Below are 24,070 nucleotides of genomic sequence, written 5' to 3'. Positions count from 1 at the left end.
TGCAACGATGGCCCCGGAGCCCCCGTGTCCTCCCTCCCTCCCTCCCTCCTCCCCGGCAGCTCCCGCACCGAGCCCGGGGCTGCACCGCCCCAGAGCCCCCGGGCACAAGGACGTGGGGACGCGGCTCCGGGGCCCGCTGGTGGCCGGGCAGGGGGCGGCCGGTGCCGGCTCCGGGGTGCGAAAGCGGCTCGGGGGCCGCTGGGGAACCGCCGGGGCGGCGCTGCCAGGCGGGAGCGGGGCGCGCCTCCCGCTGCGCGCCCGCGGAGGAACCCGCGCGGGTCGGGGGCTTCGGCGGCGCCCCCGGGGGAGCGGGAGGGGCCCCCCTGGCCCGGCCGCGGTACCGGGGGCGGGGGGGGAACCGGGGCGGGGGGGGCGGCACCGGGAGGTGGGGGGGCAGCGGGGCGGTGGGGGGTGAGGGGCGGGGCCAGCCGCGGTGATTGGCCGGTGGCTGCGAGCAGGAGCGCTCGCGATTGGCCGTGGCGGCGGAGCGAGCGGCGGAGCGGCGGGCGGCGATTGGCTTCGGACGAGGAAGTAGGAAGGAGGCCGGAGGGGCGAGCGGCTTGCGGGGAGTTCGCGGCGGCGGTGGCGAGCGGCGCCTCCCCCCCGTCCCCTCCGGCTGCTCCCCGCGGCCCCGGCGCCCGCCCGCTCCCCCCCCTCCGCCGCCCCGGCCTCTGCGCGCCGCCCGCCCGGGCCGCGCCGGATCGCGACGCCCTGCGGCGAGGGCGGGCGGCGGCGGCGGCGCCTCATCCCCATCCCGCAGCCGGAGAGGCGGAGGAGGAGGCGGCGCTGACGCAGCAGCGTGGAGCCCGGGACTCGGGCGCCCCGGCAGCGCTCCCGTCGCTGGATCTCTCCCCAGCCGGGGCCTGCGGCAGCCCCGCGGCGCGGGAGCGAGCCCCGGTGAGTCCCCACGCGGCCGCGCAGACCGGCCCTGAGGAGCCCGCGGCGCCGCCTCGGACCCTGCGCCCGCGGTGGCTCCGGCGGCCGGGAGCAGGTGCGGCTCCGGCGGGGGGGGAGGGCGCGGGGACCCCGGGAACTTTTCGCCCGCGGTGAAGGCTCCGGAGCCCCGGGGAGGGCTCCCGGCGGCGGCGCCCCAGGGGAAGCGGCCTCGGCGGCAGGTGGGGCCGGGCCGGGCCGGGCCGCCCCTCAGGTGCGGGTGGCGGTTGGGCGCGCGCGGCGGCCGTTAACTTGCCGGGTCCCGGCGGCGGGAGGCCGAGCCCGGCCCGGGCCCACCCGAGCCCCGTCCCTCGGCCCCGTTGCCGCGGGTCCTCCCGCGGGGCTCGCCCCGGCGGCTCGGCAGGACAAAGGCGGTGGGGCGGGGGCCGGGCCTCCGGGCCGGGGAAGTTGCGGGGGGCCGGTGCGGGCACGGGCTCTGTGTGCTGGGGGGGGTGTGTGTGTGTGCTCTCGCCCCGGGGGGCCGCGCAGCGGGAACGGGAAGGGTTTGTCTCGGCGTCGGAGGCGATCCCCGTGGGCTGGCGGGGCCGCTCTCCCCGCTCGCTCCCTGCCGGGGCGGCGGCCGGCGGCGGAACCGGCTCTGCCCAGCGAGAAGTTTGCCCGGGGCGGGCGGTGCGAGGAGGGTTGCGGAGGGGGGGACGGGAACGGGACCCTCGCTTGGGCGGCCGTTAACGGAGCGGGGGAGTCGTGCGATGTCCCGTGAGGGGTCGCGATGCGCAGGGCGCGCAGGTGGCATCGAGCGGGGCACGGCGGAGGAGTTGGGAGCTCCGTGGTGTTGTGCCCTCCCCGGGCCGCGCTTGCCGTGTGTCCCCCTGGCTCTGGACATCCCGCTTTTCCTGTCCGGAGCTCCGGTGGCCCAGAGCTTGCTTCCTCCTCTCCTTTTGTGTAGCCGTGGCTCCTAATGGAGGCAGCTCCGCTGGCTCCCTCTTTTCCAGCTGCTTCTCCAAGGCGCAGGAGCCAGCACATGTGACTGGGCAGATCTCAGCAGACTGGCGAGTGCTCCCTGGGCTACTGCTGCCAGCAGCCACCGGCACGGGGATGCTCCCACCGGGCACGGGGACTCACAGGGACCCCCTCGCTTCCAAAAGAGCAGGCACCATAACTTGAATGACAGCGTTTGGGATCGGTTCTGTTTGCCTCCTCTTTTATTTCTTACCTCCCTCCCCCTTCCCTTCCTTCCCTCTTTCTCTTTCCACGAGTGCTTATCTGAAAGAGGTTCTGGTTTTGTTGTAAAGAAGACAGCTGCCCCTGGTGCTCGCTTTCCATCTGAAGTCCTCATTGCCAGCACCTCGAAGCAAAAGGCTTTTTGCTCGCCTGGTTAATTGATCTGTCCATCAGTTTGCCACAATTAGGGAGCTTTTGCTCCAGCCTGATGGGCTCGGGATGATCTTTGGTGCTGCGGTTGCAGGGTTGTGTTCTAGGGGCTTGTTTTAAGGGTTTTAGCCCTTACAGTTGTGAGAGGGAGCGTGACACGAGCCGGGTGAAAGACTGATGCGTTTGAAATCTTAATGTGATTTAAATACCAGCACGCTACTGATGGCTTTAACAGAAATACTCTGCTAACATATTCATCCTGAGCCATCCTTCACGTTTGTCATGTCCTGGCTACCGGAGTCCTTCTCCAGCTTCAGCTGGAACTGCCTAAATATTTGCTCGCGACAGGAAGCTGTGTGTTAGTCTGATTTAACAGGACATTTTGGATGGAAGCATTGATTTCTGTTTGTTTTCCCACTGAATTCAGTGCAGTGTTTTAAACAGAGCAGCGGCGTAGACTTTCCAGCTGCTCTGCTCGGGCAGAGCTGTGTTGCTGCCATGTGAAGTGGAGCATCACTTTCAGCTGTAAATCCACCAGAGAACACCAAACCTGCGGGTGGAAGTCATTCCTCCCTCTTTGTGAGGGGTGCCTCCTTTCGGCATGCTCTGTTTGCTGTGGTTTGGCAGTGACGGTTGCACAGAGCAATATAATGCCACTTAGAAATGTGGCATTTGGGGGGAAACCGGTCACAGCCTCGCTCCTGTGGCAGGAATGTTGTTATTTCCAAAGCCACTGAGGTTTTCCCATCCAACTCCACCGGTTAGTCTGATGTTGGTGCTCTGTCCTTCTTGCCAGCCGTCTGCATCACCTTTCTGCCCAACAGCCTTATTTAGTTGGGGTTATTTGCCCTCTCTGGGCAGAATCTAAGCTGATTCTGTTAGCTATGAGGGTGTGAAGTGCTGCTGCACAGCCGGTGGGGCACATGTGCTGATGCAGTCTGTGGGTATCTGATTTAGATAGCACTTGGTGATGATTTGGGGGGAAATACTCCCTTCAGCAAATGCGATTCCAATAGTACTGCAGTGCTGAAAACAACCCTTGGGAGCAAATCCATCCAAAGCAAACAGCTGAAAAATAATGAGGCATCATAGGCAAAGGCACACTCGCTGTTTGGATGAGGAGAGAATGAATGATTGTATGTGGTGGGGCTAAAATCCAGAGGTGTGCTCCGATGGGCAAATAGTGCATCCAGAAGCCTTTTCTGCCTTATCTACTACTCGATTAACCTTGGTGATACACCCCATGGCAGTAACAAAAGGAACAACCCCTGCTTCGTGCCCAGCCACCCGAACTAATCAAGTCCCAGGTATCATATTGTTCATAATATATGAAACAGCCATGAAGTACAGAAAAAACCCACCCCAAATAAACCCTCCAAAGCAGTTGTAACACTAAAAATAGCTTTGGACACGGGCTGGTGCTCTGGTGCTCTGTGCCATCGGCTCTCGGGGCCAGCACAGCGTGTGTGTGACACCAGGGACACCTGATGGTCCCTGCCCTCTGGTCTCCTGCTTCCCCTCACAGCCTGGCTGAGCTGCTGGGCAGCTTCGTGGCTGTGGGTTTGTGTCTGCTGGTATTTCCTCAGAGTGGAAGGCTGGGGAGTGCTTGGAGCTTGTGGATGCAAACTCTGTTTAAAGGGGAAGAAAGAAAAGAGGGAGGCTTTGCGAGCAGGACCTGGGGGAACTGTGCTCCTTGCTTCAGCATCATGGCCCTGAGGCTTGGGGGAAGGAGAGGCTTCTGCAGAAATGCTCCTTGCTGTCCAGCACAGCCATCTCCTTCTTGTTTGGACCAAAGGCAGGGGTTTAGTGGCAGAAAATCCCAGGGTCATAGAGTGGGTTGGAAGGGACCTTGAAGCTCATCCAGTTCCATCCCCTGCCACGGTCAGGGACACCTTCCACTGGAGCAGGTTGCTCCAAGCCCCATCCAGCCTGGCCTTGAGCACTGATGGGGACAGGGTAGATTAAAGCTCATGGCCAGGTTGCTGCTCTGAGTGAATGAGTTGGCTGTTACAAGGTTATTACAGTATAAGCTTTCACACTTGCAACCCCCGCACCAGCAACCAGTATTCTTTAAATAGGGAAAATGCACTTAAATGTAATACTGCTAGTTTGATTTCTTAAGACAGAAAGAAATGTGATTGTGTGGGACAATGCAATAGGCCTTTATCCACTTAGTGTCCAGGGTTGATATTCCAGCATGAAGCTTTATTATAGAAATGTAGACTAAAGTGGAGTCACAGTGATGTTTCACCTGAGAGTATAAAACATCTTCTCATAGAAGAACAGCACAGTGGAAATCTTTATCTTGCTGTAAAGAGAAAGGAGGGACTGATGTTATCACTGAAAAGCTAAACCAAAGGATGTCGTTAAGGAGAATAAGTCTAAATGTGGTTTAAAATTCATCATTTTGCCTGTTTGCTGTCCCCTGTCAATATTTGTGCCATTGGAATTTAATTCATCTGCTATGTGTTATTTCTTCTCTGGCAATGGGGGTGAAAACCCACGTGAAATAGAGCATGGAGAGCTGGTGCGATGTGAAGTGCAGCCAGCTGGGTGAAGAGAGCAGCCGGAACCTGTCATACAGATCTCTGAGCTGTCAATATTCCAGTAATATCATTTACAAAGAGTATTTCCAGTTAAATGGTGCTGGAAGCCCCTCAGGTGGGTTCGGCAGTGCTGGGCTCTGCTGCCGGCCATGGGCAGCTGAAAATGAGGATAACTTGGCTGGAGAAGGGAGTGTATTTCCCACATTCCCCTAATCACACAATCCCAGACTAGTTCATGTTGGAAGGGACCTTAAAGCTCCTCCAGCTCCAACCCCAACCCCTTCCACTGGAGCAGCTTGCTCCAAGCCCCTGTGTCCAACCTGGCCTTGAGCACTGCCAGGGATGGGGCAGCCACAGCTTCTCTGGGCACCCTGTGCCAGCGCCTCAGCACCCTCACAGGGAAGAGCTTCTGCCTCAGAGCTCAGCTCAGTCTCCCCTCGGGCAGGTTCAAGCCATTCCCCTTGGCCTGTCCCTACAGGCCCTTGTCCCAAGCCCCTCTCCAGGTTTCCTGCAGCCCCTTTAGGCACTGGAGCTGCTCTCTGGTCTCCCCTTCAGGAGCCTTCTCTTCTCCAGGCTGCCCCAGCCCAGCTCTCTCAGCCTGGCTCCATGGCAGAGCTGCTCCAGCCCTCGCAGCAGCTCCGTGGCCTCCTTTGGCTTTGCTCCATCAGCTCCAGGTCCCTCTGTTGCTGTTGCCCCAGAGCTGTCTCAGCACTGCAGGGGGGGTCTAACCCTAACCTCGACCTGCTGCTGCTCACGTTCCTTATCACTGATACACACTGAATTCCATGGAGTCTTCCGGCCAGGGGCTGTGGGCATTAACTTGATGTGAGTCAAAACTGGGATGAGGGACACTTGTGATTCTTGCCTCAGTTCACTCAGGTGTGACCCTGCTCTCTACTGACGCAGCTGTAAACGTCCTCACGGTGATGGGCCACCAAACCTGTCTTTCCTCAGCCAGCTAGAAGCCTTGGGAAGGCACGGTTTAACACTCCATAAGCCCTGTGGCACGGAGCATTCCCCCTTGGTGTCCGAGCTGTGCCGGTGGCAGTGGAGTCTAGCAAATAAACACCTATTAAGCTGGGGAAGGAATGTGTGTCAGCTCCCGGAGAGCACAGCGTGCTCAGGGCTTTACGTCCTCACTTTTCACACGTGGCAGGGCTGGGAATGCTGCTTTTATCACCTTTCCTTACCCTTCTGACTTAGGTTGTAGGTGCATCTTCAGTGAAGATGCTCAGTCGAGTTCTTGCTGAGGGCTGCCTTCAGTCTCCTTCCTTTGCTGTTTCCATGTCCCAGTGCATTTAGAGACGGTCAGTCCAGGCTTTTGAGGGGTGTTTGCTGCAACACGTGCAGCCACGCACCAGGATGGAGAAGTCTGGTGGCAGCAGCAGAGTGGCACATTGAGTCTCACATCAGTGCTGGGGACCAGCTCGGTGCAGGGAGGCTTTGGGATGCCCGTGTTGTGGCTCTAACCTGCTGCTCACCTGTGTGTCAGGGATGAAAGCGCTTCCAGGAGCTGCCCATGGAGCAGGAGGGCTCCTGGGTGGCTAAGCAGAGTGGTTCGGGCATGGTGTCAATCGTGTCGTGGTCAGGAATAAGATGATGCTTCAGTTTAGGGCTGTCAGCTGCTGTGTTCCTTGTGTCCCACTTCTCTCAAACAAAGGTGTGACTAAACACCATGATTTTTATATCTCCCCCCTCCCCTCCCTTTGTAAGCCACATCCCAGGAGTGCTTGTGGCACCCATTGTTCTTCAGGCAGGTTTCTGAAGGGCTTTCTCATGCTTTGAAACCACGCAGCTTGCCCAGCTCAGCAGGCTTGGTTATTTGTATTTAAATAGAAGATCCTGGCTTTTAGCGACTGCATCTCTATCAATATTTCAACTTATTTACGATGCTCTTAGAAATAAAAAGGAGGCATTTTCTGGCATCGATTTGAATAAAAACGCTTTGCTGGCAGCTTAGGCTCCCCCCCCCAGCATCTGAATTATCATCCTTTAACTAAAACCCCAGTGCAGGGGAAGCATCGCGATCCGCGGGCATCGCTGCTTCCTACGTACACGGTGCATGGCTCTATTGTTCCTGGCCGTGGCCTGTGTAAAGCACGGGAATAGCGAGCTTTCCCCTGCCTCCCCGCAGCACCGCGGTGTCCGCTGCCGCTTGTCTTCACTGGGGCTTGGAGCGCGGAGGACCTGGGCTGAAGGCTTGAATTGGCAGCGGGGGGAGCGTGGTCCCGTTGCCTTTGGCAGGCGGGGAGGGACGAGGCTGTGCTGCGGGCGAGCGGCTGCGGCGGCCCCGCGTTACCGGAGCGCCGGCGGATGCTGCCCGAGGCGGGCAGCGCCGTCCTCCGCGCCGGGGAAGTTCCATCAAGTCCGGAGGCTGTGGATGGAGGCGGCTCAGTGCTGCGGGAGGCGCGGTGGCCTTGCGGGTTTAGCGCTGGGAATCCCATCGGGAGGATGGAGAAGGGCATCGAGGCATCTCCCTCCGTGGGAGGAAGGATGGAGAGGCAGCGGGGGAATGCAGGCGGTGGAGGGCTAAGCGGCAGTAATCACATCGTGATAAACGGGAGATCTGGGAGGAGGAGGAGGAGGAGAGCAGAGGCTTGGGAAGGAAATGAGCGGGCAGCAGGAGGTTTGGGCTTGGTTTAATTTCAAAAGCAGCAACTACGAGCCAGATGCAAGAGGGGTTTGGTTTGGGTTCTTTGTTTAGTTTAGGCAAAGTCAGCTCAAGGAAGCCAGGTTGGAGGTGGTTCAGAGTAAGGAGATGCAGCAGAACTGCCCAAGGTGAGCAGGGCAGGGAAGGAAGAGGCTGTGGCAGCTGTGATCATGTAGATGGTGGAGAGAGAGAAGGAATTCTCCTGAAAGCCCTGGCTGAGCTGCAGGTGATGGGGCAGGTAGGAAAAACCTGGCAGCTCAGACAGGTGATTCCCAGCCTGGGGATTCCTTAGATTGCAGCAAACTGCACAAGCCATGGAAGTGAACCAGGCATTCTGGGGCTTTGTGCCATAGACAGTCACTTTATAAGCCCAGCTCTTGCACATCCCTGATTACGTGGAAGTGGCACATGAAAACCCCAGCGTGTTCTGGGTAGTGCGTGGTGAGGCAGAGTGTGGGAGCGCTGTCTGCCCCCCTTTTCCCTCCTGAGAGCCCTCTCGTCTTGGCTCTCCCTTTCTTAGATGCTGGATTCCATGAACGATCTCTAGGAACACAGTGATTTGGGTTTTCTGCTGCGTCCCGGTTGCAAAGAGGCGACTCCTTTCAAATCCCATTAGAGCAGTGTGACTGGGAAAGCCTTCCGTAAAAAGCCATTTTCCTTTCTTGCCGTTTCCCTTTCTTCCCATGCAGCGGAAGAAGAGCCAGGGAATAATTCCCACTTCAGCATAAATTACCAGCTTGGCTGAAATCACAGTCCTGACACCGCTGGGGCTCCGGAGGTGTGATTAAAACCTTCCCCTCTCCGTGCTGGGAAGAAGGAGCTGTGGGTCAGCATCGATCCTTCGGAATAACTTCAGGCTGGTGCTGGAGTCTGTGATGCGGAGAGCGTGATAACAGTGCGGAGAGGACATTGGTACCTGCAGAAGGCTCTTGCCTGCACTCAGAATGTGTGATTTCCATCATTCCTCCTGCCTGAAACCACTAATGAGCTTAAGAACTCCTCTGTTTTCTTAACAAAGATGCAGTCCTTCCCTCCAGACAAAAATGCTGTCGCGTGCTGGGCCCGATGCTTTCACTCAAACACAATGGTAATCGCTGACCTTGCCTGCGATGCCACCTCAAAGCTCATTACTAAATAATGAGGCGATCCTTAACCTTTCCCCAAAGTTTGGGGGTTTGGGGACCTTGGGGATGGTAGGGTTTGTATTGATAAGTGACGCCTCCCAAGCCTCGGCCTTGAATTCCAGGCACTGGGCTGTTCCAAACTCCATCTGTCCACTCGCTGAATGTCAATCCAATTTAAGCTTACATATGTTTCCAAGGAAACCATCAGAGGCGATGGTGAGGAATGGACCAGGGAGGGCAGGGATGCCAGCCCCACAGCAGCTTCCTGCTTCCCGGTACTTTGCCATGATTAAACCCTTCTTGGCTGGAATAGCCCCGTACAGAGCCATGGTTGGAGTGCTTGGAGCTCATGGAGTTCCTCTTGGAAGGGTCTGTTGTGTGTAAATGAAACCTGGGCAATTTAAAAACACAAGAAGAAGGGGAAAAGTGGTTCCAGGTGCTGCCCTCGAGGTCCCATTCCACATCTTGGGAGCTTTACGCTTTCCCATATAGATCCTGGGTTTGTATTAGAGCTTTACTCTTTCCCATATAGATCCTGGGTTTGTATTAGAGCTTTACACTTTCCCATATAGATCCTGGGTTTGTATTAGAGCTTTACTCTTTCCCATATAGATCTTGGGTTTGTATTAGAGCTTTACTCTTTCCCATATAGATCCTGGGTTTGTATTAGAGCTTTACTCTTTCCCATATAGATCCTGGGTTTGTATTAGAGCTTTACACTTTCCCATATAGATCCTGGGTTTGTATTAGAGCTTTACACTTTCCCATATAGATCCTGGGTTTGTATTAGAGCTTTACTCTTTCCCATATAGATCCTGGGTTTGTATTAGAGCTTTACTCTTTCCCATATAGATCCTGGGTTTGTATTAGAGCTTTACTCTTTCCCATATAGATCCTGGGTTTGTATTAGAGCTTTACTCTTTCCCATATAGATCCTGGGTTTGTATTAGAGCTTTACTCTTTCCCATATAGATCCTGGGTTTGTGTAGTGTGATCCTCATTTTCTTTCCTTTCTAGCAGGCTGCAAAACTCATGCAGTGTATAGAAACCTGCCCAGCCCCTCAGCTGAACAAAGCAAGCTGTGAATGCTGTCTCCCTGGTTAGGAGTCTTTATTTGGGGGGGGAACTCAATATACATATACAAATTGGAAGCCTTTAGGTAAACGGAGGATCAGTGTCATGGTCACATTCAAAAGGCAAGAAAGCCTCTTGCTGCTGCGCCCTGGTGTGTGCCTGCGCTGTTCCGGAGGGCAGCAGTAGGGATATGCATTGCCTGAGGGGCAGGGAAGCAGGGGAATATTCAGCTATGGGCTTCTGATGGCTCAGACCAGTGAAGGTGCTGCCGTGCCCCGAGGGCTCAGCTTTTATCCGAGGGGTGAGAGTTTCCTGGCACTTACCAGGCTCAGCCTTTTAGAGATGTGAAAGGAAGCCTGTAAGGTTAAAGGGAGCAGATCCCACCGCAGCAGAGAACGGACACAACTCATGGCGTGTCCACAGGGCTCTGGGAAGCATCCCTCAGCTCTGCATGGCAAAGCTCTCAACAGGGGGGGAAGCAGCGGGTCTGGAGTCTGAGAGGCAGAGTTTGTGCTTGGTTTGTGTTTAGAAGAAATGGGGGTGTTCTTTTCCCCATTTAGCTGACTTCATCTTTAACTGAGAGGTTAGTTACAGGAGGAGGAGAAGGCAGGCTTGTCACTCTGCCTCCCTTCCCAAGGAGCAGTGTATTCCTGCCTCTTAATGCAGCTGTTAAATAGGACATCTATCTCAGTTATTGAAATGGGTTGTGATGCTCTCACTCTGGAGCTCTAAACCAGGACATTAGCTGTCTTTTTAGTTTAAAGAATGCTGCTGGCACGTTTGGGCTTCACAGGCTTTACAGTGACAAACAGCTGAAGGAGGAGCTGAGATTCTGCTATCTGGGGATAACCTGCATGGGCCTGTTGTATCCCTGTGCCTTGTACCTGTGAGGTGAGGCAGGAACTCCTCGGCTCAGGGCTCTTTGCAGCCGTTGTCCAGCATCAGATCCTCTTTGGATCCAGTCTCCTGGGATATGGACTGCCAGCAGCGAGGCGGGTATCCAGGTGCTGGGAGTTGGCCTTGGGGCTGAGGCTCGTGGTTGTGGCAGTTGGTGGAGGGGGCCTTGCAGCACATAGCTCCTTATCAGCTGTTTACCCTCCACATGCGGGCACAGCATGGGAAAGCAGAGCTTGCTGAGGCAGCCTGGTGTCTTCAGCAGCTCCTCCCTGCTCTTCTGCTGTTGGACCAGTACCTGTGAGCATCTCCTACTGCCACTTGGGCTCTGGTTCATCTGGGTACCTGCGAGCATCTCCTACTGCCACTTGGGCTCTGGTTCATCTGGGTACCTGCGAGCATCTCCTACTGCCACTTGGGCTCCGGTTCATCTGGGTACCTGCGAGCATCTCCTACTGCCACTTGGCTCTGGTTCTGTACTGCGAGCATCTCCTACTGCCACTTGGGCTCTGGTTCATCTGGGTACCTGCGAGCATCTCCTACTGCCACTTGGGCTCCGGTTCCTCTGGGTACCTGCGAGCATCTCCTACTGCCACTTGGGCTCCGGTTCCTCTGGGTACCTGCGAGCATCTCCTACTGCCACTTGGGCTCTGGTTCCTCTGGGTACCTGCGAGCATCTCCTACTGCCACTTGGGCTCTGGTTCCTCTGGGTACCTGCGAGCATCTCCTACTGCCACTTGGGCTCCGGTTCATCTGGGTACCTGCGAGCATCTCCTACTGCCACCTGGACTCTGGTTCATCTGGGTACCTGCAAGCATCTCCTACTGCCACTTGGGCTCCGGTTCATCTGGGTACCTGCGAGCATCTCCTACTGCCACTTGGGCTCTGGTTCATCTGGGTACCTGCGAGCATCTCCTACTGCCACTTGGGCTCTGGTTCATCTGGGTACCTGCGAGCATCTCCTACTGCCACTTGGGCTCTGGTTCATCTGGGTACCTGCGAGCATCTCCTACTGCCACTTGGGCTCTGGTTCCTCTGGGTACCTGCGAGCATCTCCTACTGCCACTTGGGCTCTGGTTCGTCTGGGTACCTGCGAGCATCTCCTACTGCCACTTGGGCTCTGGTTCCTCTGGGTACCTGCGAGCATCTCCTACTGCCACTTGGGCTCTGGTTCCTCTGGGTACCTGCAAGCATCTCCTACTGCCACTTGGGCTCTGGTTCGTCTGGGTACCTGCGAGCATCTCCTACTGCCACTTGGGCTCTGGTTCATCTGGGTACCTGCGAGCATCTCCTACTGCCACTTGGGCTCTGGTTCCTCTGGGTACCTGCGAGCATCTCCTACTGCCACTTGGGCTCTGGTTCATCTGGGTACCTGCGAGCATCTCCTACTGCCACTTGGGCTCTGGTTCCTCTGGGTACCTGCGAGCATCTCCTACTGCCACTTGGGCTCTGGTTCATCTGGGTACCTGCGAGCATCTCCTACTGCCACTTGGGCTCTGGTTCATCTGGGTACCTGCGAGCATCTCCTACTGCCACTTGGGCTCTGGTTCTCTGGGTATGGAGCATCTCCTCTGCCACTTGGGCTCTGGTTCATCTGGTCTGTACTTGGGCTCTGGTTCATCTGGGTACCTGCGAGCATCTCCTACTGCCACTTGAGCTCTGGTTCCTCTGGGTACCTGCGAGCATCTCCTACTGCCACTTGGGCTCTGGTTCATCTGGGTACCTGCGAGCATCTCCTACTGCCACTTGAGCTCTGGTTCATCTGGGTACCTGCGAGCATCTCCTACTGCCCCTTGGGCTCTGGTTCATCTGGGTACCTGCGAGCATCTCCTACTGCCCCTTGGGCTCTGGTTCATGTGGCAGCTCCTACAGCTGCAGGCATCCCTCCATGGCCTCGCTGGTCAGATGACCACAGACTAGCTTTGACTTTGCCTGCCTGTCCCCCAGCCTGCTGCATCTGTAGCTCTGAACTGTTTGCATCTTTACCCTGGTACTCTTGCGCTGGTGACTTGGATGTGTGAGGGTGTCTTTCGCTTCCCCATCCATCTGCTCCATGTGGGGAGCATCTCAATGATCTCAAATCCTGTAGCTGTCAGTCAAGGGGTAACAGTGATGACCTTCTTGTTTCTCCACTCGTCAGTGCTAAGAGGTCCTCAAAAGTTTTGCTCTTTATTCCCCATTACGAATACATTCTCCTTGAAGCCAGAATTGGAGGGAGCACCAAGCTGGAGGAGGTTGGTGTTCTCAAACCACCAGAGGAAGGGGTGAAGAGCAGCTTGCTGAGCACTTGTAGCATTCTTGTACCCAGTACTCAGCACACTCAGATGAGGCTGCCCCATCCCTGGCAGTGCTCAAGGCCAGGTTGGACACAGGGGCTTGGAGCAAGCTGCTCCAGTGGAAGGGGTCCCTGCCATGGCAGGGGTTGGAACTGGGTGAACTATGAGGTCCTTTCCAACCCAAACCACTCTCTGATTCTTTGATTGATTCATGCCTACCTGTGGATAGAAAAGGAGCTTGAAACAGTTATAGCCACCCCGCTATGGGGCAGGGGGTGAACTGAACCAAAACGTTGCTGGCAGGCGTTCTTCTGACTGTTTCTTCTAATCTCAGCTTCTTCAGGCTTTCTCCTGCCTTTTCTCACCCAGCAGGAGGGAAAGCTGTCATAAAAGGCTTTTAAGTCTCCCTAAGTGCAGTTTAAATCCTTTCCTTCTCCTCTCATTCCCTGGAAGAAGCCCTATCACCTTCTTCTTCCATGGTAGGAGCTTTTCTCTCCAACCTGCTTTCCACCCTCATGGCCTCAGCCCCTGCGCCCTCTCCTCGCTGGTCACCTCCAAGTCCTTCTCCCTTGCTGCTCATCCTGCATTCAGCACAGTATGGAAAGCCATGGGCCAGCTGGGGCTGGCTCGGGGCTGGACTCCTTCATGTGTCTGACACGCAGCTCTCCTGGGCGTCTGCCCCACCACACTGTTGGTTTTCATATGCCAGTGGGCTCCTGTTGACTCCTCCAGCTCCTGCTCCTTGCTGGACCTCGGCTGCCTTCTGGAACGTGCCACCTTGCTGCCTGCTGCCCCCTTGGTGATTCTCCTGCTGGTTCCTGCCTGCCTGGTGTTCAGGTTGGGTGTTTGTCCCTGATGGGGGGCTCTGAGTTATGTTCTTTAGCTGTTTCTCTGGTCCATCAAGACAGTGTGTGGACCCATAGCTTGCCTTCTGGCCTGCTGTCTCCCCCAGGTGTTACCAGCAAGTGAGCCTGGGACTTACTAAGAAAATACTACATGACTTGCTAATAAACTATTGCGTAATGTCAGGCCTGCCCCCAGGGAGCCTCCTGGGTCTGTTGTTGGGTTTTGTCATGGGATCACTGGATTGGAGGAAAAGCCACGTTTGAGTCACCTTACGATGGCTTTCCTGAAGCCATGTATGTGGAAGATGTCCCTGCCCTTGGCAGGGGATTGGAACAAGATGATAGTTAAGGTCCCTTCCAACCCAGCCCAGGCTGGGATTCTGTATATCCCTCACTGCCTCCCGGGAAACAGCCAGGAATAACTGAGGAGCAAACCCCAGCACTTTACTCCTTGTTCTCAATGGGTCTTGGTTTTTAAGTCAACTTTTCCTCCCGTAGCTGTGCCAGATGCCACAGAACGTAAGCGGTGCTGGGGGGTGATGCAGTTTAAGTGGTTCCCCTCGTTGAAAACGCCTCGCTTGGAGAGCTGAGTGTGTTTAATGGCTCCCTTTCTGAGCGGCCAAAGAGCGTCACGCCTCTGTAGGCAGATAATGCAAGTTAATGAGTGGATATAAACCAGAGCGCTCCCAGCGCGGGCCTGCGAGTGCTGTCCAGTCCACGTCAATCGGATACATGGTGCCGTGACGGACCGAGCCTGGGGCACAGGCAGATGTGTGTGTCTGAATGTTCCCCTAGTGAGATGGGGAAAGGATGAAGGAGCTGGGGCAGCTTCTAATGGGACTTAAATGGGCTCTTGTGGAAGCGGCGTTCCGGTGATTGGGCTTCTCGGTTTTGAGAGTGGCTGAATTGCTCGTGTTGGGCTTGTGGTTTCTGTTGGTTTAATACCACTGAACAGTTCTTGTATGGAGATAGGCTGAGAAAGCTGGGGCTGTTCAGCCTGGAGAAGAGAAACTGCGTGGAGACCTCAGAGCAGCTTCCAGTGTCTGAAGGGGGGCTATAGGGATGCTGGGGAGGGACTCTTCATTAGGGACTGTAGTGGTAGGAAAAGGGGTAATGGGTTCAAACTGAAAGAGGGGAAGTTTAGATTGGATCTAAGGAGGAAATTCTTTCCTGTGAGGGTGGTGAGGCACTGGAATGGGTTCCCCAGGGAGGTTGTGGATGCTCCATCCCTGGCAGTGTTCAAGGCCAGGTTGGACAGAGCCTTGGGTGCCATGGTTTAGTGTGAGGTGTCCCTGCCCATGGCAGGGGTTGGAACTGGATGATCTTAAGGTCCTTTCCAACCCAAACTATTCTATGATTCTGTGATATATAACAACATCCACCTGTCCTGCTAGAGTTTGCTGCCGACCACATCATGCTGGCTGCTGGGCACCAGAAATGCTCTTCTGGCTCTGCTTGGGACCTCTGGCAGTGCAGGCCTTGAGTCCCTCTGCTTTCCAGGGCTAAAATGATCCAAAGGAAGTTTGTGCAGGGGTTCCTCTGCCCTGGCCAGAAGTGGTGTGGCAGCAGCCATGGTGTTGGACGTGGTGAATGCCCCATGTGCAGTGCTTGGGTTCCTCCAGCCCAGTTCCTGGACCCCCAGTAACTGTGGGAAGAGGCAGTGCTGGGCACTTCAGACCTTCAAGTGCTCATTGCTCACTAGTGCTTAGTAATGAGAAGTGTAATTGCCAAGCAATTAACTGTAAGCACTTCACGGCTGGTGGAGGTTCAGGCTGCTCTGGCAGAGACATCAGGAGCTTCAGGTGTCAGAGTAAACTCTCATCCATTTACCTGCACGTGTGTGGCTTCCCACCTGCTCCCCATTGACTCGTGAGACCCCACTTGCAGCCCTGGGTGCAGGTCTGGTGTCCTCAGCATCAGGAGGGCATGGAGCTGTTGGAGCAAGTCCAGAGGAGGCCACGAGGATGAGCAGGAGCTGGAGCAGCTCCTGTATGGAGATAGGCTGAGAACACTGGGGCTGGAAAAGAGAAGCTGTGTGGAGACCTCAGAGGGGGCTACGAGGATGCTGGAGAGGGGCTCTTCATCAGGGATTGTACCGACAGGACAGGGGGTGATGGGTTCAGACTGAAACAGGGCAAGTTCAGGCTGGGGATAAGGCAGAAGCTCTTCCCTGTGAGGGTGCTGAGGTGCTGGCACAGGGTGCCCAGAGAAGCTGTGGCTGCCCCATCCCTGGCAGTGCTCAAGGCCAGGTTGGACACAGGGGCTTGGAGCAAGCTGCTCCAGTGGAAGGGGTCCCTGCCCGTGGCAGGGGTTGGAGCTGGAGGAGCTTCAAGGTCCTTTGCAGCATAAACCAGTCTGAGATTCTGTGGTTCCCAGGTCTGTAACTGCCTCCCACCTCTCTACCCGCTGCCTTGCCAGAGGTGTTTTCCTGCTTGCTAATTCCCATAGCAGAGAATCTGTTCATAAACTGCTCTTCAAAAACCAAAGCAGCAGCAAAACCCCCTTGTGTGAATGGAGCTGTACAGGTGAGCACGTTGGCAGCACCTGCAGCATGAGGAACCCTGTTCTCCTCCGAGCAGTGAGGTGTTGCAGCACCATCCAGTTGTGCTCATGGCTTTTTTGGCTGGCCTAACTCTTTAAACCAGGTGGGCTGTGAAATGTTGAGGAACTCTTCCATTCCCCTTACATTCCTTTGTAAAGGCTGTGCTCCTGCATGAAAAAGGAGGAGGAAAGGCTTTGCAGTGAGCTTCGTCAGGCTTGGCAGCTTTATCTTGGTCATAGCCCTGACTATTCCATGATTCTGTGATAACTGCTGCTAGAAGCTGAGTGGATATGGAGCTGTATGTGTGCCGTTGGTTGATGCTGTGTTTTGTGAAGGGAAAATAGCAGTTGTGTGTGTCTGAAAGTACTTTGTGTAGTTACACTCAGGTGGGCAGGCTTCCTCAGGAAAATAGATGAGTTTTAGGTACTGGGACCGTAACGGGTGCTCTGTGCAGCCCTGAGGACAAGGACTTGAGGAAGCTCCCCATGACCCGGCTTCAGTGAGTGCTTGAGCCCAGAACCCCCCTGTGTGCTGGGTGCACCCCCAGAGCTCAGGGAGGGGATCCTGCCCCTCTGCTGCACTCAGGAGAGACCCCCCCTGCATCCTGCATCCAGCTCTGGGGAACAGCACCAGAGGGACCTGGAGCTGTTGGAGCGAGGCCAGAGGAGGCCATGGGGATGCTGCAAGGGCTGGAGCAGCTCTGCTCTGGAGCCAGGCTGAGAGAGCTGGGCTGGGGCAGCCTGGAGAAGAGAAGGCTCCTGAAGGGGAGACCTGAGAGCAGCTCCAGTGCCTAAAGGGGCTGCAGGGAACCTGGAGAGGGGCTTGGGACAAGGGCCTGTAGGGACAGGCCAAGGGGAATGGCTTGAACCTGCCCGAGGGGAGACTGAGCTGAGCTCTTAGGCAGAAGCTCTTCCCTGTGAGGGTGCTGAGGTGCTGTCTGTGACTGAAACCTGTGATTTTTAGGTACTGTAACTTTACTCTTCCCTGCTTGAAAGAGCTTTTTAAACCCACAGAAGTTCTGCCCAATTTGATGAGAGTACATTAAACTTCAGGCACATAGAATCATAGAATAGATAGGGTTGGAAAGGACCTTAAGATCATCCAGTTCCAACCCCCTGCCATGGGCAGGGACACCTCACACTAAACCATGGCACCCAAGGCTCTGTCCAACCTGGCCTTGAACACTGCCAGGGATGGAGCATTCACAAGCTCCCTGGGCAACCCATTCCAGTGCCTCAGCACCCTCACAGGAAAGAACTTCTTCCTTAGATCCAATCTAAACTTCCCCTGTTTCAGTTTGAACCCGTTACCCCTTGTCCTGTCACTGCAGTCCCTAATGAAGAGTCCCTCCCCAGCATCCCTATAGGCCTCCTTCAGACACTGGAAGCTGCTCTGAGGTCTCCATAAGTTCAAATGCAGCAGAGTTTAGCTCCTCTCACTGCTCAGCGCGGTGCTGTGGTTTATAAGCCATACAGGGAAGGAGAGTGTTTGCTTATGGGGATTCCTGTGGGAATGCAGGATCTTTGTAAAGGCTTTCTTTGGCTTGATTTCTGGATTGGGATTAAAGCTCTCAGATGGAAAACTCAGCAGCAGTCGTCTTCTGTCACCGGTGTCCTCAGCTGGGGAAGCTGGAGGATGCGGTACTTCAAGTGATGGTGGGAAAGTGAGAATGAAGAAGTAGGAAGTCTGTTTTCTCTTGAAACATCTGTTGCAATTTGAATACAAAGAGGAATCAAAAGCTCTGATGGAGGAAACTTGAAATCCCACAAAGGTGTTGTGCTTTATGGACAACTTGCTTTGTATAGCCCAAGCTGCGGTGGAAGTAATGCAATACTACTTTCAAACAGAGGAGCAATAGGTATTTCCAAGTGAAAGATGATACTGTCCTTAAGTGCTTATTCTGGAACTGGAAATACATCCAGATTACAGTGTGAGCCTGAAGAGGTGGTTCTGGTCAATGTGTTTCAGCTGGGGATGAGTCAGAACACAGGAATCCTCAAAGGTACCACAAGAACTTGTTACTGAGCATAGCCCTTTGTGCCTGCTGTGTTCAGGGCTTCTGTGGATTCAAGCTTAGGTTACACACGTGAGTGCCTGCTGGATTGTCAAGTCCAGTCTCCTCTCTGGAAGTGTTCATCTCATCCATCCCTGGCAGTGCTCAAGGCCAGGTTGGACACAGGGGCTTGGAGCAAGCTGCTCCAGTGGAAGGGGTCCCTGCCTGTGGCAGGGGTTGGAGCTGGAGGAGCTTTAAGGTCCCTTCCAACCCAAACCATTCCATGACTTTTATTCTGCACTCCTCGGAGATAACCGATAGAGTCAGTACCTGGAGCTGCAGTGCCAAGGGTTTGGACACTGAGGTGGAGCACTGTGTTATTAGTTTTGAGGGATGCTCTGAGCTGAGGAAAACAGGATGAAGGTTATTTAAGGGATGGGGGGGGAGTTGTTGAAGTTGCATTTGGGGTCAGATTTTAGGACGGTTGGTTCACTGTTGTACCCAAGGAATGCCTTCCCCTTCCCTGAATTCCCTGCATTGTCTTTTTTAATCCCCTAACACAACTTCTGAGCCTGTTGAGCAGTAACATCTTGTTTGGACCTCAAAGGCGCTGTCCTCGCAGCTTTGAGTCAAAAGAGTGGAGAGGGAATGGAGACCTTTGCGGAGAGGGATGAACCAGAGAGAGGAGCAGGGAATTCCAGACCCAGAGCTGGGATGGCAACGACAGCTCCGAGATGGAGGGGAGCTGTCAGGGCTCCACCTGCCCTGGAGATTCCCAAAGGCAGCGTGGTTCGCAGATGCATGTGTGATACATGAAATCCCGGCGCATCCTGAGTTACTGAAGCAGAGCAGCTTGGAGGAGGTTCCTGAAGCGGTGGTGGAAGTGTGTGATTATAGTAGATGGAAGAGCTTTAATAGTCACTACCAAAAAAATCTTACACCTTGCTCCTCCAAATAAAGCCTTGGAATTAATGTGTTCTTGCATTTAGTCTGCGGGAGCAGGAACGGTGCCAGAGCTGGGAGCAGAGTGACGCTGATTGATGCTTTACCAGACTCAGCCTGCTGCTGGCAGGGAATGGAGGCTGCGTCTTGCATAGATGGGAAATGAGAGGAGCGGGGCTTGGCGGCCGGGTGTGTGTTTCTGAAGCTTGATTAAGTTGATTGGCAAAGCTTTGTGCTCCTAAAAACACAACTGTCAAAGCTGCCCTGAAACACCATTGACTTGGGGCTTGAGACTGCTCGCAGACAGCTCGCAGGGCGGTGCTGGCGGAGCTGTCACGGAGGCAGCTTTCTGCTGAGCCTATTTAAAGCTCTAATAGGCACCTCTTTGGAAGCGCCTGGTTCTCAGTGTATCTCCTCCTCGGTGTGTAGTACAAGTTGCTGCTGCTGTTCTGTGGGGCATCTGTGAAGAGGTGCGGATGGGCCGGTCCTGGCACCTCCCGTCCTCCTCTTGCCTCATCCCCGTACTCTGCCTCTCTTTGTTAATAGGAAGCCTTAATGACTGCTTCAGTGGGGAGTGATGCAGCAAAGGCCGAAGTGGCTCATGCATAAGTGCTCTCACTCAAAGTTGTCAGCCTCAAGGCAGGTTGAACCTGATTTTCCCCCCACCTCCACCTACTCATCTCCTTCTCTTGCAAATGCCAGGGCTTTCCTCTGCTGTACGTGGGCTTTGATTGCAGCAGCGCGGCTGGGTCCGGTTGGCTGTGGTTTTCCTTCCCCCTGCATTGTTCTGAGAGGTGAGGAGCTGCTGGTGGGCTTTGCTCTGTGGGAATAATGACAGTGTTTGTGCTGGCAAAGCGGTGAGTCCTGTTTGAGGAGGGGCTGGCTCTCTGCGGGCAGCTTGCTGGCTCGTGTCTTTAATGGCATGGTTGCACGTTACATGTCCCTGGAGCCCCGGAGCCACTTGATGCACAGACAGTTCAGAGAGGAGCATCCACAGCTGGGGGCTGCTGGCCTCACGTTTGGAGTGGCCACAGGGTCCTGTGCTGCAGCTGAGAGGCTCTCATAGGAAGCACCAGTGATGAATGCAGGGTTGAAACGCTGTGTGGGAATTGCTGTACTCTGTCACTCTTAAGACATCTGTTCTTAATAGATAGGACAAGGGGAATGGCTTGAACCTGCCCGAGGGGAGGCTGAGCTGAGGTCTTAGGCAGAAGCTGTTCCCTGTGAGGGTGCTGAGGCGCTGGCACAGGGTGCCCAGAGAAGCTGTGGCTGCCCCATCCCTGGCAGTGCTCAAGGCCAGGTTGGACACAGGGGCTTGGAGCAAGCTGCTCCAGTGGAAGGGGTTGGGGCTGGAGGAGCTCTCAGGTCCTTTCCAACCCAAACCAGGCTGGGATTCTGGGATTGCTTCCAATTTTGCCTGTGTTTGGGATGGGTTTGGAGTTTCGGGAGGCGAGGGTGCCCTTGCTCGTGGGTAATCCTGGCTTTTGCACCCCTTTGCCAGCGCTCGATCATGAACCTGTGCCAGTGCCCCTTGGCTCTGCCTCCCTGGACCAATATCCCGGTGCTGTTTGCAGGCTGTGAACCAGCACCTGAGCCTTCCCCAGACAAGCACTGCTTTGTGCTGGGGTCACGAGCAGAAGGCTCGTGGCAGCTCCGAGGGGTGCAAATCCTCAGTTCTTATGGCCATGGGAAGTGTTTTTCCCAAGTGCCGGCTGTCGCTGTGCCAATGGGTGTTCAGGGAGGGCTTTGCACTCTGAAACCCGGGCTTTAATGCAGGTGAGGGAAGAGGCTGCGCCTGCAAAGCTTCATCTGGTTTGGGGCCTGACGTTTGACTTGTGGGGAGGAAGATGTGACCTCAGCATTTATTCTTACTGAGCATCCAGCCAAAGTGGGAGCCTTTCAGTGCAAGCAGTAACACGGTTTCTTAGCATCAGGGATGGGGGAAGGAAAGCTGGTGCCTTTCCAAACAGGAACATGCATTAGTCCCCAGACAATACATCTTGCATTGGTTTTGAGGAGACATCTTCCTGCTCTCCCCCAGGCTTGTACATGTTTCTTTTGCACTGGTGTTGAAAGGCTGGCTTCTCCCACCGAGATAGGAGCTGCGTTTGGTACTTTGCTCCTAGGGGAAAACCTTTCTCAGCAAGCGGAGTTAACCAGAGAGCCATAGGATCATTTAGGCTGGAAAGGACCTTTCAGATCATCGAGTCTGACCATGAATCCAGCCCTGCCAAGTCCTTAACAGAACAGTTCCTGATCCAGTCTCTTCTCCAAAAGGGGTTAGGCTGAGCCTAAACCTCCCGTGGCCGTGGGCAGAGGTGTGAGCCTCTGCTCTGCCAGGAGATGCAGGCATTGTGGATCCTTTCCGGGATCCTTTGTGGGTCCATTGTGGATCCTTCCCGATCCTTTCCGGGCTCTCCACGTGGCTTTGGAATTCCACTTTGTGTATTCGAGGCTTTAAAAGGGCCGCTTCCCACCGGGGCTGGCAGGATGTGTGGCTGGGCTGGTTGGGTGTCAGTGCTGCCTGGAGAGAGGGAGGTCAGGGCCTGGTGTTCGGGAAGCATCTCCTGCCTGGGGATGCCTGTGCCTGCTCCGGCTGCTGGACAGGCTCCTGTTTGTTGGGCTCTCACGTGCTCCCGTGGGGCAGCAGGGGTTGCTTTTCCCCTTTATTTTTCCCCTTTTCCCCCCTTCCTTGTGACCTTGCTGCTTGTTGGAGCTGTGCAGAGTGTGAGAGCAGCGGAGAAACTGGGTTCTGGCGTCCCTGCAGAGCACTGGAGAGCACTGGAGAGCACTGGGGAGCGCTGGAGAGCACTATCACCAGGCAAGCTCCAAAGCCAGATAATGGCCCTCGCACAGGCCCTCCCAGGAAATCAGCTGGGCTCTTACCAGCTCTAACTGGTGCTCATGGAAGTGGTCACCCCTGCAAGCAGGGACTGCACCCCGCGTGCCTCCTCCTCACTCACCACTGCTTTCAGACAGGTACAGAGCTTCGGGCTCGTAATTGCAGTCGTTTGAGCACTGTAATTTATCAGGGCCACACATGTTCTGCAACACTCCCAGCTATGTGGCTGGAGCAGTGCCTTTCGCAACGCAGCCGTAATTGCTGCTGTTGGAGCAGGGAGTGGAGCACAGTGTTGGCCCATCAGCTTCCAGGCATCCCGACTGGTGAGAGCTGCCCCAGATCCATCCCTCTTTGCAAGCCAGGGGCGCGGGACTCGCATGGGGTTCAGGAGGTGCTGGCCAAGGGTTCCGGCTGTGCTGGTGAGAGAGAAACAAGCTTTTCCTGCAGCCTGATGAGCTGTGTGCACACAGTTTTCTCTGGAGCATGCGGATGATGGAGCTCTCGATGGGCCTCCGGAGGAAAATCAGGGCTGGACGCTGGGAAGACAGATTGCAGCCTGCAGCAATTACAGCTTCGCTGGGTGTCTGAGAGCGAAGCGATGCTTCCGCTGCTGGGACTCGCGCAGCCTGTGGGTAATCCAGCCCGGGATACCTGATGCTTCCATGATTTATCCGGATTTCCGAGAGCTCCTTCGTGCACCACGTTCCCCACAGCCCCGAGAACGAGTGAACTGTGAGAGCAGCAGGGAAAAGGAGCCAAGGCTCCAGACACTTCCACTTACAGGGCTGTTGTCATAGCCTAAGCTGCGCCAGTTGAAACGGATGCAACTCGTTCAAGTAACAGGGGCTCAGAGGCAACCGAGCGATGCTGTGCATGGGGAGGGTTCGTGCTGTCCCAACTCTGTGTATTCCTGAAGTGCCAGATGGATTAGGAGCTTTAAAAGCTTTACGTTTCTGTGCTTTTTGGCATCGTCTCCTTGGAACGAGTGCGTCTCCGTAGTGAAGCTTTGGAAAGGAAAAGGTGCTTGAACAGGGAGTCCCAGACTAGTTGCTTCTCATTTCACTTGCAGTCGAGTGACAGAGGGGGAGAGACAGATGCTGCAGCTGCGTGATTACAGCAAATGCAGCTGTTAACACACTTGCCTATCTTCCTCCTAATGAGGCGTCAGCTCTCTCCTGGTTCTGCTGTTTGGGTACTGGCTTTATCCTAGCAGCAAATTGGCCCAGTGTTGGCGGTTGATTTTTCCTTGTTCTGATCCAGTTTGGGTTCAGTTGTCAAGATGATTTTACACAGGGAGTCCCGTTTGAGGGAGGATGCAGCACTTCCAGCTAGCTTTGAAGTGCTTGGTAGGCTCCGGGTGCAGCTGCTTGGACTGAGCTGCTCTGAACTCGTTTCATTTCCGATGGAGCTGGAGCTAAGTCTCATCACTGCTAATCCAGTTCCCCAGCTGCAAGCAGCAAATGGGGAGTTCTGACTTGAGGCTCTTCCAGTTCTTCGTGGTTTCTTGGAGGTTTCTGGGCACAGTTGGTTTGTCTTCCTCTGCTTTGTGAAGCCATCCAAAGGTGGCAGGAGGATGAAGAGCCTGACACTCTCCCTTCCCAGCTGAAAGGAGTACAGTGCTGACTGTAAGTAATCTTGCTTGGCTCTGGAGGCACGATACTCTTGACTGTCAGAGGGTTCTGTCTGAGCAGCAGTCAAAAGCTTCACTTCTGTGTTGTGCTGGGGAAGAAAAGGGATTGCTAGATCGTGGGTAAGGCAGTAGTATTCACTGCTCTGGGCTTTTTGTCAAGGAGGGGATGAGCAGGAACATCCCTGTCCTGGGTTCAGCAGTAGCAGTCACCTTTCTCCTTAGTGGCTGGTGCAGTGCTGTGGTTTTGACTTCCAGCCTGGGAGCAGCGCTGATAACACCGATGGTTTTAGTTGCTGCTCAGTGATGTTTACTCTGACCAAGGACTTTGTGAGCCTCATGCTCTGCCAGGGAGGAGGGGAAGCTGGGAGGAAGCAGAGACAGGACACTTGACCCAAACTGACCCAAGAGGTATTCCATAGCACAGCACGTCACTGCCACTCTATAAAC

At 55.2% G+C, this 24,070-nt stretch overlaps 1 protein-coding gene across 1 annotated transcript in view; it reads left to right on the top strand.

The window, feature by feature from the left end:
* Positions 1–669: 669 nt before the first annotated feature.
* The window catches only part of BAHD1 (bromo adjacent homology domain containing 1), a 41,511-nt gene continuing 18,110 nt past the window's right edge, over positions 670–24,070 (top strand). Inside the window, exon 1 of the mRNA XM_061370996.1 lies at positions 670–897. The gene's annotated coding sequence lies outside the window, so the exon portion shown is untranslated. The remainder of the gene's footprint in view (positions 898–24,070) is intronic.

The sequence above is a fragment of the Neopsephotus bourkii genome, unplaced genomic scaffold, assembly GCF_033783945.1.
Source record: "Neopsephotus bourkii isolate Nb327-2 ecotype Australia unplaced genomic scaffold, CSIRO-AGI_Nbou_v1 NB_1557, whole genome shotgun sequence".
Classification (NCBI taxonomy): Eukaryota; Metazoa; Chordata; class Aves; order Psittaciformes; family Psittacidae; genus Neopsephotus; species Neopsephotus bourkii.
This window is presented reverse-complemented; position numbering and strand designations above follow the sequence as displayed.